This window comes from Eublepharis macularius, chromosome 4, assembly GCF_028583425.1.
Source record: "Eublepharis macularius isolate TG4126 chromosome 4, MPM_Emac_v1.0, whole genome shotgun sequence".
NCBI lineage: Eukaryota > Metazoa > Chordata > Lepidosauria > Squamata > Eublepharidae > Eublepharis > Eublepharis macularius.
In genome coordinates, this window is record NC_072793.1 from 164144945 (window position 1) to 164158360 (window position 13416).

Here is a 13416-nt window from a genome sequence, read left to right on the forward strand (position 1 = left end):
CCTCCTTTTAAAAAACATCTAAACCAGTTGCTACCTCCTCATTCCCTAACTATGAATCCCACAAGTACAGTGCAAGAAATTCTCTTTTTTCATTTGAATTTCATCTACAGCGCATTGACTGCATTGCATGATGGACTTCTGGTATATTGTAGAGAGAGAGGAAGGTTTTGCCCCCCACTTCCTCCACGTGTAATTACATGTGCCTCTATTGTGTCCTTCCTTTGCCAGCGGCATTCTAAGCTACACAGCTCCACCTGCTGCAGCCTTTTCCCTTAGGGAAAATGCCACGGCCCTTTGATCCTTTGGGGTGCCCTTTCGGGCATCTTTTCCAGATCTACTACGACCTCCTTTCTGAAATGGGCCAACAAGAAGCTCACACGCCACGTGGAATATAGCTGCACTAATATTTTTGTAAAGATGTGATGCTGAATGTTTCATTTTTCCTAACCACCCTACAACAGAATTGATCCTTTTCACTACTTCTTTGCAATGTTTTCATTGAATGATCCTCCTCAAGTAACTCATTGGTAACCAATGGACTGTCTCCTGGATGGATGTGAGATGCACGTCCTGTCTGGCGCCTGCAAGTAACTGGGCTGTGGCCGTTTTGCATGAACTGGAGATTCCAAGTTGCATTTCAGAGCAGACCTATGCAGAGTGCATTACAGTAACCAAGTTTCAGGGTAACCGTAGTATGGATCCACATTGCCAGATCAGCCAGGTTAAGGCAGGGGGCTGTCCTCCAGGCCTTTTCTGCAGCTGCATTAAGGCTGCTGAGAGACACAGTAAGAGTAACAGATTCAGAGGGGGGATCACTGACTAAAGCCACCATTGCCATCTTGGTCCCATCTCCCAACCTTAAGCTGGACTGAAACTGATCCCGGACCCACCCGTCATCCAGAAAGCCCGGGAGTTCCCTGCCGCAGCTCTTTTGTCTGAGCAGTCTGCCCTGAGATCGGGTCTTCAGCTTCCTGAATGCTTCGGGATCATCTGAAAACCACGTCATGCCGCACCCCTAATTACAACTATTCCGTGGTTCATGAGTCGATTCAGTAGCGCTGGTTTTATTGCAGACCTATCAGGGATCCCACAAGCTAATTAAAAAATCGTCCTCAGTGTCTGACAGGGCACGGACGGCGCCCTCGCATCCTCTCCTGCGCATGCAACTCCCTCTGGCCTCCCTCCTTTTCCTGCAACCCCCTTCGCCCAAACTCACCGGGTTTGACCAGACGGAGCAGAAAGCGGGGGGGGGGGGCTGCCCGGAAGTAGCTGCAGAAGCCCCGCAGCCTCCCTCCCCGCAGCTTCTCTAGGAACCGGACTCGCTCCCTTTAACCCCTTCCCCCCTGGACAGAGTCGCACCCCACAGACGACGAGCCGTGCAGGCTTCGCCGCCGGAGAGGGAAGCGAAGGCATCCGAGGAGGCATCTCTGCTCCGAGCCTGGACACGCCTTCCACCGGGGAGACGGCTTTGAGGATTAGTGCAGGGAGCTGCGGGGCGGGGCGATTGGCTTCGGGCCTCTGACGGCTGGACGGTCGGTTGCCAACAAGCTGGAGGGGCAAAAAGTCCTGTCCTTTTACCAGAGGCTTAACAGGCGGTTGTTCACCAGGTGATGTTAATTGACCTCTGTGCCATGAAAAGTTTCAGCTGCCCATTCCCACGCATTAGGCCTCTCCGAAAGGAGCCAGACAGTTTTTTCCTCCGGGTCGTTGGCGTCCCTAGAAGGGAGAGCAGCAGGTTGGGCAAGAAAGGAAATAATTGCGGGTGGAGAAGAGAAGACCCCCAAGACTAGAAGCGGATCCTTCTCCCTGGAGCTGTTTGAGCAGCATGCAGCCTGCCGTTTGTCCCTCTGGAAAAGCGATTGAGGTTGCGTCCCCAGTCAGGAATTGGATTCTCTGTCCCGCATATATATGCATTCGCTGCGGCAACGGAGCATCTACACTGGCGTTTTCAGTGCTCTTTCCTCCATCAGCTGCCGTATTTTCCTGCATTCCTCCATTGATTGATGGTGATTGCATTACAGTTCCAGTGACTTGGGAGTAATTTCTGCTGTGGATGCAGCGCCCTCAAATTTTCTTCTCCTCTGCTTACGTGCTAGAAGAAGGGATCTGTACAGAGACATAAAACAGCAGATCTGGTATTCGGAAGGATGCAACCCTCGCCTCCTCCTGGAAAACACTAATCCACTTGAATACATCGCTAGAGGAGCCCCCCACCCCCAGCAAAAGGGCAGCAGCTTCCAAGACCAGCAGTTCAGGGGCAGCAGCACATAGGTGGGCCTAAGTGATTGCCCGTCTTCACTGCTGCTGAAGGGGTGCCAAGCCAGCCCTCCCCTCCAAATCATTAGATTCAGCCCACTGCAGCCACCACCACCATGCCACTACTACTGCACCCAGCCTGTGGCTTCCTCAGACATGGAGGCGGGCACTTGGCCAAGCTGCCTGTCAGGCTGGCTCAGCTGGCTGGCTACAACTGCAGAGTTTGGCCCTTGCCCTCTCTTTGCCTCCAACTAGTCCTTGCTGCATGAGATCCTGCTGCCCTTGACTGTAGCCCTTCATGTCATCCTGTCCCAGAGCCAAGCTACCAGTGATGCCTGACACAGGTTGGACACTTGTCAGCTGCCCTCACGTTTTGATGGGAAATGTAGGCATCCTGGTCTTGCAGCTTCCAGAAAACTCTTTAAAACGCTGGGCTCATCTAACTGCAAAAGGCTTGGACGGTGAGCATACTGGCCCGGCAGGGTCTTTTTCTTTCTCTGCACTGCAGTCTCTGGCCAAACAGAGTTTGCAATAATTAGAACAGCAACATGCCCTTGAAAGTGCGGAGGTACGTCCGCACCAGAAGCCTCAAAACTGATCCAGTGTCTTTCTCTCATGCCCAGAAGCCTGTGATTTTCTTTTTGGGGGAGGTGAGAATCCAAGGGTTAAAGGGACAGAGACCATCTTCCTAGAGAGGCAGCGAGGCGTCTGACTTCCGCCCACCCCTAGGAGCGCTTGTTGAGTCTTGTCCCACGCTTGCAGCGTCAGGTTGTACTCCATTCCGGGCGGTTCTTGCGAGTTTAACCTACCTGGGCCAAGGAGGGGCTGCAGAAGCTTGAGAGAGGGGAATGGAGTTCCAGGCAAGGAATGGAAAGAGAGGGCGAGGTCGCCCATGTCCTCCACAACTCTTGTGCGGGGAGGGGTTCATCCTAGTCGGGACCTTTGGGCAATGCTGGAACGCGAACCTGGAGGTGGGGCACGCAGATCTCCTGGAATCACAACTGATCACGATGTTAGAGGGATCAGCTCTCCTGGATAAAATGGCTTCTTTGGGAAGTGTTTTTTATGCTATTCTTTTCTGCTCCCTTTCCTCCCCAAACCCTTCCCTACTCAGGCTCCACCTCCAAAGCGCCAGGAATTTTCCATCTCAGAGCTGGCAGACTTTTGGCTGGATGGGTGCTCAAAGGAAAGCCAGGTGGGATGTTGACGACTGGCGTGGGGGGGGGGTAGTTTCATTAAGCTGTGGATGGTTTAAAATGGCTAAAAAGTAGGAAGCAAGAGGGTAGAAATGGATGCATACATTTCCCCATGAAGGGAATGGGATCCCTGAAGAATCTGTACTGGAACCAGCTCTGTTGAAAGAAGGCTGAGGTTGGTTCCCAATTCCTAGTTCTTTCTTCTTGAATTCAACCACAGCTATTGATGATACTGAGAAAGATCCGCCCCCAAAATAAGTCTTGGACCCAAACAAATCATATGCCCCGACATTCAGGGGACTCTGCCCTACAAGAGGACTTCTGCGCTTCTATAGTCCAAAGCCTATTTTTTGTGCAGTTTAGAAGTGGGGTGGATTCATAAATAAGAGACTAGGAAATACAAATAAGGGACTGAAAACCAACTTTGGTCTCATTCTGTTGAGTTTGTTCATGCATGATCTGGAGTCTGCAGAAAGAGGACATTGTAATAGCCCCGACTGCTCAGTGATAGTGCCCGAGGCAGTGATGACTGACTGGGAAAGGGATCTTCAGGTCAGGCACCTAATTCAGTGAAAACAGTGAGTGTAGAGAGGAGCAGTGAGAAAAAAACAAATTCTATTCTAGGAATTCTTAGGAAAAATGAAGCATCTAGCGTTATAACTTCTTTACAAAAATATCAGTACAGTTGTGTTTAAAATGCAGTGTATGCTTCTTGTTGGCACATCTCAGAAAGAATGTCATAGGATAGCTGGAAAAGGTGCCGAAAAAGACACCCCAAAGATGAGATTGTATACTTTAGAATGCAGTATAGAAGGGAAAGATGCAATAAAGATGTCAACGATTTCATGTGAGGAGGTGGCAGTAAAACCTTCCTCTCCCTCTTCTGTAATACCAAAAGTCCCTCCTGGGATGCAGTCAGTGTGCAGTAGATGAAATACAGATGAGAAGAACGTCCCTCACTATGCTTGTGGGATTCTTGTCTGGGAATGAGGAGGCAGCAGCTTCCTTAGATACTTTTAAAAAGGGGGTTAGAGAAGTGGATGGATAGGGAGCTTTAATGGTGAAAAGGAACCTCTTTGCTGTCCTGCCTGGAGAAACTCATAGTTTGCTCACAAAATATCTTGTTGCCTTTGCAGGATTGAGTAGCCCCACCCAGTTTACTAGTCCTGCCTTGACTGGAGAATTTATGACAGAGTAAGGAGATCCATTGGCCTAATCAGAAGCAAATGTGAAAAGATGGAAGAGCAGGAATTATCAAGCCCTGAGGCTGGAGAAGGACCTCCTACTTTCCAAGAAGTGAAGAGTGAGGAATTTTGGGAGAGGCCTGGCCAAAAGTCCCCATGTGAGGATACCACCAGCTCCTATCCAGAGTGCCAGTGCTTAAGGTGCTTCTGCTACCTGGAGTCTGAAGGGCCCCAAGAGGTTTGCAGTCAACAGCACCCTCTTTGCTGTCAGTGGCTGAAGCCAGAAAGGCACCGCAAGCAACAGATGCTGGACCTGGTGATCCTGGAGCAGTTCCTGCCCCCAGAGATGGAGAGCTGGGTCAGGGAGTGCGGGCCAGAGACCAGTTCCCAGGCAGTGACTCCGGCAGAAGGCTTCGTCTTGAGCCAAGTGGAGGCTGCAGAGCAGGCACAGCAGGTGAGCATGTTTCATCAGGCAACCTCCAAAGACCTGAAGATGAAACACTGTCCTAAAAATCCCCCCTTTTCAAGCACTAAACTTCCTCTGGAAATCAGCCAAGAACTATCCTCTTCTGCCCCTTCCCTCCCAGCTTTGGTGCTGCTTCTCTTTTAGGAGTTGTCAGAAAGGGCTGCTGAGGTGGAGAAGGAAGAGGCACTTTTTAGGGCAAACCCCATCGCAGGGTGATGAAGGTGCCACCCCACAGGGTAAGCACTCAGGGTTCAGTTTGGTCTCCATCTCTGAAGTAAGGCTGTGATGCTGCCACAAGACAGCAATGCTCTATGTACCTCTTGTTGCTATTTGCGGATGCAGAGGTGCTGGAAATGGGTCATCTAAGTATCAGTTTTCCCAGTGCTATCTCTGCCTCAGAGCCCTGAGACGGCCATTTCCCCACTCAACCATCCACCCACCTCAGTGCCACTGAACAGTTTTTAAAAAATTCTTTACCTGACAGATCACTGTAGCACAATAATGGTGCAATGATCATTTGCTACTATGTTAGAGACCAATAAGATTTTCATAGCATAAGCTTTTGAGAATCAGAGCTCTGACTCTTGAAAAATTACACTCCCAAAACAGGACTCCCAAAGATGACTTTATTGGTCAAGTAGATTCATATGGATGTAAGTGGTCCTGAAGGTGTACCATTTAGGAATGTAAATACCAGTACGTTTAATTGTCTGCAGAAGCAAACTGGAAGCCGGTGTAGCCTGAACAAGTCTTATGGTTATATGGCCCATACAGCCGACACCAGTGAACATTATCACTGCAGCCTTTTGTACGAATCATAACTTCTGGACACTTTTCAGGAGCATCCCTACAGAGTACTTTGTTGTAATCTAATTTTTGTTGTTGTTGCCGAGTTATGAGGGGGGAAAGTGCAGTCTCAATGTTTCCCCTTGTAACTCTTCAATGAAAAGGGCAAGAGACTTTAACAATGAAGAAATAAAAGCTGGGAACTGGTGGATTGTAGCACAGTTCTTTTCTACTGTTGCTAACAAAACAGAGAAACAGAATTAAAATAGGACAACTTCATGTGGATGCTCCTGAAAGCAGAGCCATAGCATAGAAGCCTGAACAGAGCAAATGAAGCATAAATTGCAGGCATCATTTGCTGGGGAGGAAAAAAAATAGTTCATTTATTTTAGACCTTATCCCATGGAGAAACTCCTTGCTCATCAGCCCTATATGGTTTCCTTCTCAGAATTATGGTCCGCCAAAAATGTCAGCCCCAAATGCTAGGTGTTGCTGACAATGGATAGTTTTCCACAAGGAGCGGGGCTTTTCATGTCGTGGCTCCAGAATTATCCCTCCCCCCTGAAGCTCCAGAGAATTTCTCCCTTGCACGTGAGAAATTCTGTTTTGTAAAACAAATGAGGGACTGATCATCTTTTAGGAAAGGAGTTAGTTTCTGTGCTGGCTGTTTTTATGCCTCATGTTTGAGATTTTGACCCATGATCTTCTGTTGACTACTGTTAAAGGTAGGTAAAGGTGCAAGCACCGAGTCATTACTGACCCATGGGGGGGACGTCACATCACGATGTTTTCTTTTGTTATGGGGTGGTTTGACTACTGTTAACCACCTGGTTTTAACTTTGTTTTTATTTCTTGAGAACTGATGTTAGCAAAGAAATGCAAAAATTGGTAAGTTGACATGCTCAGCAATGCAGATCTAAAGGTTGGAAGAATATCAACTAATACATTCAGAATATATCAACTGGAGTAATTTCTTAGGGGGGAAAGGGAGGTTTCACCTTGGGAGGAAAGCTGTATAACTGTAGTGAAAGCGGTACAAGGGCCTGAGAGGCCTCTAGGGATGAAAACCAGCTGCTCTCTGCCACTCATAAGTATTGGAAGGACACTGCCTGATTGTTCTGAGCATCCCCCTCTTTGTTGTAGAATGAAAGTATCATCAGTGCAACTCGGTGAGGCAGGGAAGGGATTGTTATAGGAAGAAGGTCTTGGAACTCTCCCTTGCAGCTGAAGGAATCTTTCCCTTTGCTTCTATCCAGCATGCTTTGCCTCTCCTACAGTACATCTCATAACCATATCGTGTTTCTTCTGTAATTAGCCTTACGCTCGCCGTCTATGAGAAAAAAAAAACCTATTTCCTTCTTTCAGAGTCTGGTGTCTTTTAAGGATGTGGCGGTGTACTTCTCAGAGGAGGAGTGGGCTTTGCTGGATCCAGGCCAAAAGAATTTGCACAGAGAAGTTATGTTGGACAACTACAGGAATCTGGCCTCTCTGGGTATGGCTCTCTCTATTTTTTTTCCATGACAGCACTAAAAGCTGAAATTGCTGCTGTTGTTGGTTGTATCAGTGCAGCCTGGGGGTTTCCCTGATCCATGTTCCTTGGACATTCTTTGTTCAGTTGTACAATGTATATGTAGCTATTCATATACAGAGCTAAAACTAGTGGTCTGACTAAGACATTCATGAAAGAGAGAGAGAGAGAACTCCCACCTGTGCTGAGAAGGAACACCTGTTCAGCCGTCCCCTTCTCTGTCCCAAGGCACTATAAATGTTTCTGTTTGCAGAAGTCTGTTGCTGCCAGAGGGAAAGAGAACCTCAGCCTGGGCTGACGGAGGTTAGCTGTGGCCCTGAGTGAGCCAGCTTGGTGCATCCAGGGCCAGCCCAGGCTGCTGTTAGCGTATTTTTTTGCTGTTTCTGTTTATGCAAATATTTTTGTCTTTTTATTTATTTTTTTATTTTATTGACATCATTTATAGTCCGCCTTTCTCACTGAGACTCAAGGTGGATTACACAGTATGAGGTTAATACAATCCGTATCAAGTAAGTACATTTCAATAAGGTAAACAACTTAATAAGGTAAAAATACACAAGTATATATAAGGTATATATACATATATAAGGTAAACATATACAAGTTTAAAGACATAGCATTAGCAAGGATCCAAGACAGGGCAGAAAAGTTTTAAACTATTAGTTAATTGGAACTGTATTTATTTGTTTATTTGGACGGTATTTGGACTGTATTTTGCTATTGTTGTAAACTGCTTTGCGTCCCACTGGAAATAAGCAGGGTAAACATGCTAAAATAATAAATAAATAAACTCAGTTGGAAATGCTGAAGTATAATTTTAACACTTCTAGACTCTTTTTAGAAAATTTAAAAAATAGCATAATGTGTTCAGAAAAAATAACCACAAAAAATATAACAATGGTGGTGTGTCTACTCATAAATTTCTATTAAAAGTTTCCAAAGATCTAAAAATAAATTCTTAATACAATTGACATCTGTATGCCATACATTCAAACGTTGATAAAGTTGTAATGTTCTCAAGCCACTGAATTATTAGTGGTCATTTGCCTTTCCAATGCTGTAAGATAAGTCTTTTAGCTACAGCAAGGGCACAGAGGGTCCATTTTCTCTGACCTTAGGTTAAGCTCTGGGAAACAGGTCAATAATTTAGAAATACTGTCCATCTTCAAAGATCAACAAGTATTCTAATACAAAATTAATATGAATTACTGCCTCCCCAAAAGACCAAATATCTGTATACATCCAAAGCATATGCTTTAGCCACACAACCTGTAAGTTACAATGCCAGTACTTAGAGACTATACTTAATCCCTTACTAAAAAGATGCTGTGGTGGCCAGTATGCCAAAAATTTTGACTGTATAAGTCACGGGTTAGGATCCATAGAAGTAACAGGCCTTGGTCCCATTTCCCAATGCGAAGTATAGATTATTTTTAAGGACAGAATTTGCTAGCAAAACTGTACTTTCTACAATTTATGTGATCTTAAAGCTTTTTTGAATCCAAGATCACTGAGTATTTACTGAGGATGCTTGGAAGGAATCCTATTCACATCACTTAACCCCACTGGGGCACGCTGATGACTGGGCCAGTGTTATTGTACAACACCGGCAGAGAGATGCAGTGAGAGAGAAAAGGGCGGAGACAGCGCCAAGTCAGTTTCCCATTCTAACTCAAAACATTGCCATGCAGAGCCTTGGGCCTTGAAAAATGGAGCAGGGGAGGGAACAAGAGAGGCCAACTGATCCATAAACAAAGTCGTGCTGTTGGGGACAGACCACCCAGAAGAGGAACCCTCAGGAAAGAGGGGAAGGACTTCCAAACTCTCTAGATAGATCAAAAAGCCACTTTAAATAGCACCAAACCCCTTAGTTGTCAGCCAGCTTGGAGTTTAGGGCTGAGGCAGTGGCAAATGTGAGCCACTGGGAGACAAGCAGCTTTGCAAAAAATCATGCCAATATATGAATGTGTCACTGAAGCCCCTTAGGCTGCATTAGTTCCTGCAACATTTTCAAGCAGAAAAGGGTTTTTTCCTCTCCAGCTACTTGAAACCCTTAAACAGGATATGAGTTTTCATCTGGCCCTGAAAATGACCAAATTGGGTTGGGTTTTGGGATCTAATACATTCTAGAAAGTAACTTCATGTGAAGAAAAAATAGCCATGCTGTGGACTTCTTGTCATAGGTGCTGTCTGAAAAGCAGTATAACGTTTGGTTTTCAGTTGTGAAGCTTCAAAGTAAAAAATGGCTTTGTTCAATGATGAAAAGTGGAATTACTCTCTTATTTGGGTTTTCTTCTTATTTCAACAGAGGAGAGCCAGAGAAAGTGGAAACAGCATGGAAGGAAAGGTGAAGCCAAACTACAAGGGAAAAAGAAATTGATTTCTTCTGAAGGTTCCCATTTCCATGGAATTCCAGATCAAGAAGAAAGTAATTTGGAAAACAAAAGGGATAAATTATCTGTATATGAACAAATCTCAATTGGTAAATCAAGCACTGGTGCCCAGCAAACAATAAAAAAGGAAGAGAAACAGCTGAAATCATCAGTGTGCAGGAAGAGTTGTAGTCAGAGCAACAAGCAGTTTTTAGACAGAGAATTGGATACAGATGAAAAGCCACACAAATGTTCAGCATGCAGTAAGAGCTTCAGTCAGAGCTCAATCCTTGCTGCCCATCAAAGAATACATACAGGTGGAAAACCATATTCATGTTCAGAGTGTGGAAGGAACTTCAATGACAGATCAAGCCTTGCTTCACATCGAAGAAAACACACTAGTGAGAAACCATATCAGTGTTCAGATTGTGGAAAGGGTTTCAGTCGGAGAGCAATCCTTGACTTCCATCAGAGAATCCACACAGGAGAGAAACAATATCAATGCTGTGTGTGTGGAAAGAGCTTCCGTAAGAGCTCAAGGCTGGCTTCTCATCAGAGAATCCACACTGGAGAGAAACCATATCAGTGTTCACAGTGTGGAAAAAGGTTCAGTGACAGTTCAACCCTTATTTCACATCAAAGAACCCACACAGGAGAAAAACCATATCAGTGCTCAGAATGTGGAAAGAGCTTCCGTCATAGCTCAAGTCTTGTACCACATCGAAGAATCCACACTGGGGAAAAACCATATCAGTGCTCATTCTGTGGAAGGAGCTTCAGTAACAGTTCAAGCCTTACTTCTCATCAGAGAATGCACACTGGAGAAAAACCTTATCAGTGCTCAGACTGTGGAAAGAGCTTCAGTCAGAGCTCAACTCTTTCATCACATCGAAGAATCCACACTGGGGAGAAACCATATCAATGCTCATTCTGTGGAAAGAGCTTCAGTGAAAGTTCAGGACTTACTTCGCATCAAAGAACCCACACTGGTGAAAATCCGTATCACTGCTTGGAATGTGGAAAGAGCTTTAGTCAACGCTCAAATCTTGCATCACATCAAAGAACCCACACAGGAGAGAAACCATATCAATGCTTAGAGTGTGGAAAGAGCTTCAGTAACAGTTCAAGACTTACTTCACATCAAAGAACACACACTGGGGAAAAACCGTATCAGTGCTTGGAATGTGGAAAGAACTTCAGTCAGAGCTCAAGTCTTGCATTTCATCAAATAATACATACAGGGGAAAAACCATATCCATGCTCAGAGTGTGGAAGGAACTTCAGAGACAGATCAAGTCTTGCTCGCCACGAAAGAATCCACACTGGTGAGAAACCATATCAGTGCTCTGAGTGTGGAAAGAACTTCAGTCAAAGCTCAAATCTTGCTTCCCATCAAAGAATCCACACTGGGGAGAAGCCATATCAGTGCTCAGATTGTGGAAAGAGCTTCAGTGTTAGCGCAAATCTTGCTTCCCATAAGAGAATACATACAGGGGAAAAACCATATCCATGCTCAGAGTGTGGAAGGAACTTCAGTGACAGATCAAGCCTTGCTTCACATCGAAGAATTCACACTGGTGAGAAACCATATCAGTGTTCAGATTGTGAAAAGGCTTTCAGTCGAAGAGCAAACCTTGCCTCCCATCAGAGAATCCACACAGGGGAGAAACCATATCAATGCTCTCTGTGTGAAAAGAGTTTCCATAAGAGTTCAGGGCTGGCTTCCCATCAGAGAATCCACACTAGGGAGAAAACATATCAATGACCAGAGTGTGGAAAGAGCTTCAGTGACGTTCAAGTCTTACTTCACATCAAAGAACCCAAGAGGTACAGCTGCCACTTTCCTCTTCGTACCTCTGTAAGCAAAAGGGATAAAGATTTTTTTAAAATAAATTTTTATTTGTTAGTCATCATCATCATCATCAACCTTTTATCGGCAGAAGATACAGTAAAACAAGATAAAAAAAGAAAACCCCAAAAGGTAGGTGACCAAGAGGGTAATATGGAATCAGCTGGTCAAAACTGTGATAAAATAAAAAAAACAATAAAAAACATGATACAAATTGTAAACTCCTGCCCTTAACTTACATATATGTGAAAGGAATTCCGACAGATGCAGTGATTTCGGGGGACTTATCAGATGATAAAAAAAATTCATTATCAGTCATGAATTTTGCAGAAGATCGAAGACGACGAATCAGATGGTGATGTAAAGAGGAGTAATGGAGACAATGAAGAAGGATATGTTGAACAGAATCAGGTTAATTATAAGAGCAAGAACAGGCCCTTCCCTTATAGGAGATACTCTTATATCTATCTGTTAAAACAGCTGAGAGAAAGAGATTGAACCTGGCTAACATGAAGGCTCTACAATGAGAGGGGATTACCAGATTAGAAAAGTACTGGGCCATAGAGTCATATAAAAAGGAAAGGCCAAAAAATGTGGGGAACAAAGTCCAGAGCAGCCAGCATTGATTACTTGGGCTTCAATGTCCCAAATCCTCTTTCGGACTGCCCGAAAAATGGCCATTTCTCTGGAGCTGGCCCAAGAATCCTCGTCAATACTTTTAGACACTATAGATTGGGCCATTTAGAAAGATAGGGGTCTGCAGGGAGGAGAATGATAAGACTTTGGGGGGGGTCTAAAACGAAGATGACAGCAATATTTAATAGTGATCCACGCCCGCAATTCGATAAGATGAAGACCCAACTCAGCAGAGAGTAAAATAAGCTACAGAATTGGGGAGGCCAAGGATCCTGCGTAGAAAGATAGCATTAATGTGTACTACCTCATTGTTGAAGTTTTGGATCCACACAGGAATCCCATAGAGCAGGCATGAGATGACTGTGGCCTGAAAAATCCGAAGCGCAGCCGGGACAAATTGGTTACCTCTTTGATGGAAGAAGCGTGTTACGGCCACAACCATGATGAGAAAGTGGTCCCGATGAGAACACCAGTTTAAGTTATACTGAAATAGAACGCCTAGATATCTGAATGATTTAATCTGCTCGATTTCTCTTCCCTCTATTCTCCAACAAATGCGCTTCCAGGATTTAGAAAAAAATATTTTTGTCTTAGCAAAACTTACAAAAAGAGAGTTCTGTCTACACTAGGCCATGAACCCTAATAGTAAACGCATTAGGCCTTCCCTAGAAAAGGAGAGAATCACAGCATCATCCGCATATAAGAGGATAGGTACTGGAAAGTAGTTCAGTTTAGGGAGATGGCTATCAATTTTTGCTAGAAAAGAAGAGAGATCAGAAAGAAAAAGGTTAAAGAGAAGGGGGGGCCAAAACACACCACTGTTTGACGCCCTTAATTACAGGAATTTTATGAGTAAGGGACCCTCTCCTGTCTGATCTGGCAAGTGGTTGCAGAATGGAATTTACGGAGCAGAAACAGAAGACGGTGGTCCATACCTAATTGTGACGTTTCTCCCAGAATAGGGGCCTATTAATAGGGGCCTATTAATAGAATCAAAAGCTTTACAGAGGTCAATAAAAGCAGTTAGTGTGAAACAAAAAAAATAAGGCTGATTCCGCACACATTGGATAATGCACTTTCAATGCATTTTATCAATCGTTTGAGGTGGATTTTTTGTTCCACACACAAAAAAAATCCGTTCCA

General features: G+C 44.8%; 1 pseudogene; it reads left to right on the forward strand.

Annotated features, from left to right (window-relative positions):
• Positions 1 to 2667: 2667 nt before the first annotated feature.
• LOC129327753 (zinc finger protein 850-like) overlaps positions 2668 to 13416 on the forward strand; it is a 29484-nt pseudogene continuing 18735 nt past the window's right edge.